This window comes from Triticum dicoccoides, chromosome 4B, assembly GCF_002162155.2.
Source record: "Triticum dicoccoides isolate Atlit2015 ecotype Zavitan chromosome 4B, WEW_v2.0, whole genome shotgun sequence".
NCBI classification, from domain to species: domain Eukaryota; kingdom Viridiplantae; phylum Streptophyta; class Magnoliopsida; order Poales; family Poaceae; genus Triticum; species Triticum dicoccoides.
Window position 1 is genome coordinate 228,302,952 of NC_041387.1, and position 3,111 is coordinate 228,306,062.

The window sequence follows — 3,111 nt, forward strand, 5'->3', positions numbered from 1 at the left end:
ATATGACAAAAGTAAAGTATGTCATGATAATGATGAACGGAACGGTGGAAAGTTGCATGGCAATATATCTCGAAATGGCTGTGGAAATGCCATAATAGGTAGGTATGGTGGCTGTTTTGAGGAAGATATAAGGAGATTTATGTGTGATAGAGCGTATTGTATCACGGGGTTTGGATGCACCGGCGAAGTTTGCACCAACTCTCAAGGTGAGAAAGGGCAATGCACGGTACCGAAGAGGCTAGCAAAGGCGGAAAGGTAAAAGTGCGTATAATCCATGGACTCAATATTAGTCAAAAGAACTCATATACTTATTGCAAAAATTTAGAAGTCATCAAAAACCAAGTACTACGCGCATGCTCCTAAGGGATAGATTAGTAGGAAAAGAACACCGCTCTTTCCCGACCGCCACTCATAAGGATGCACAAGCCAGGTACACTTCATGTTTCAAATTTGTTACACAACTTTAACCATACGTGCATGTTAAGGGACTTGCTAACTTCAACACAAGCATTCTTTAAATTCATAATCACCCAACTAGCATGACTTTAATATCACTACCTCCATATCTCAAAACAATTATCAAGTATCAAGTTGATCATATCATCTAATTCACTTCCTATGATAGTTTTTATTATACCCAACTTGGATGCTCATCATTCTAGGACCAACTTTATGATCATAGCAAATACCATGTTGTTCTAAAAGACTCTCAAAATAATATAAGTGAAGCATGAGAGACTAGCAATTTCTTCAAAATTAAGATACCACCGTGCTCTAAAAGATATAAGTGAAGCACTAGAGCAAAAACTATCAAGCTCAAAAGATATAAGTGAAGCACATAGAGTATTCTAGCAAATTCTAATCAAATAGGCTTCTCCCAAAAGGTGTTTACAGCAAGGATGATTGTGGTAAACTAAAAAGCAAAGACTAATATAATACACGACACTCCAAGCAAAACACATATCATGTAGCGAATAAAAATATAGCTCCAAGTAAAATTACCAATGAACGAAGACGAAAGAGGGGATGCCTTCCCGGGGCATCCCCAAGCTTAGGCTTTTGGCTATTCTTGAATATCTTGGGGTGCCATGGGCATCCCCAAGCTTAGGCTCTTGCCACCCTTTATTCCATAGTCCATAAAAGCTTTACCCAAAACTTGAAAACTTCACAACACAAAACTCAACAGGAAATCTTATAAGCTCCGTTAGTGAAAGAAAACAAAACCACCACATAAGGTACTGCAATGAACTCATTCTTTATTTAATTTGGTGTTAAACCTACTGTATTCCAACTTCTTTATGGTTCATAGACTGAATTACTAGCCATAGATGCATTGAAATAAGCAAACAACACACGAAAAACAGAATCTATCAAAAACAGAACGGTCTTTAGAAATCTGTAACTAACGCAAACTTCTGGAACTCTAAAAATCCTACCAAAATAGGAAGTCCTGGACAATTTGTTTATTGAACAGCAGCAAAAAGAATAAACGCAAAAGAACGTTCCTGTGATTTAACAAAATTATATTCGTGCGTGCAAAGTTTCTGTTTTTCAGCAGAATCAAATCAACTATCATCGTAGGTTATCCTATAGGTTCTACTTGGCACAAACACTAATTAAAAGATAAAAACACATCTAAACAGAAGGTAGATGCAAGATTTATTACTAAACATGAGAAAAAACAAAAACATAAAGAAAATTGGGTAGCCTCCCAACTAGCGCTATCGTTTAACGCCCTAGGTAGGCATAAAAGCAAGGATAGATCTAGCAAGTGCCATCTTTGGCACTAAAATCATAAGTAGCACGCATGATAGATTCATAAGGTAATTTGACTTTCTGTCTTGGAAAGTGCTCCATGCCTTTCTTTAAGGGAAATTGGAATCTAATGTTCCCTTCTTTCATATCAATAATCGCACCAATCGTTCTAAGGAAAGGTCTACCAAGAATAATAGGGCAAGAAAGATTGCAATCTATATCAAGAACGATAAAATCTACGGGCACCAAATTTCTATTTGCAACAATAAGAACATCATTGATCCTTCCCATAGGCTTTTTAATGGTGGAATCCGCAAGGTGCAAATTTAAAGAGCAACCATCAAGATCATGGAAACCTAGAATATCACATAAAGTTTTTGGAATCGTGGAAACACTAGCACCCAAATCACATAAAGCAAAACACTCATAATCTTTAATTCTAATCTTTATAGTAGGTTCCCACTCATCATTAAGTTTTCTAGGTATAGAAACTTCCAAATTAAGTTTTTCATCATAAGATTGCATCAAGGCATCAACAATATGTTTGGTAAAAGCTTTATTTTGACTATAAGCATGAGGAGAATTAACAACGGATTGCAACAAGGAAATACAACCTTTTAAAGAGCAATTATCATAATCAAATTCCTTGAAATCCGAGATAGTGGGTTCAATGTTATTAGAAATTGAGGATTCTGCAATCTCTCTTTTACCAAATTTAACATCAAGATCTAAAGACTCCGAATTTTTGGGACGCCTTCTAGGCAAAGAGTTGATTCATCATCACTCCCATAATCATCAAAATTCATATTGGAAAACATAGATCTAATCGGAGACGCATCAATAACTTTAAGATCCTCATCATGATTTTCACGGAAACTAGAAGAACACGCTTTTATAAAGCTTTCTTTTTTAGCAAGCAATCTAGCGGTTCTTTCCTTGCCCTCGTCAATGGAAATTCTCATTACTTTGAGAGACTCATTGATATCATGCTTAGGAGGAGAAGATCTAATTTTAATAGAATCAACATCAAGCGAAAGTCTATCAACGTTCCTAGCCAAATCATCAACTTTGAGCAATTTTTCTTCAAGCAAAGCATTAAAATTCTTTTGAGAAATCATAAATTCTTTCACACAATTCTCAAAATCAGAGGGCATCTTATTAAAATTACCATAAGAGTTATTGTAGGAATTTCCATAATTATTAGAGGAATTATTAGGGAACGGTCTAGTATTAAAATTTCCTCTATAAGCGTTGTTTCCAAAACTATTCCTACCAACAAAATTCAAATCCATAGATTCATTATTATTCTCAATCAAGGAAGACAAAGGCATATCATTGGGATCAAGAGGAGTATTT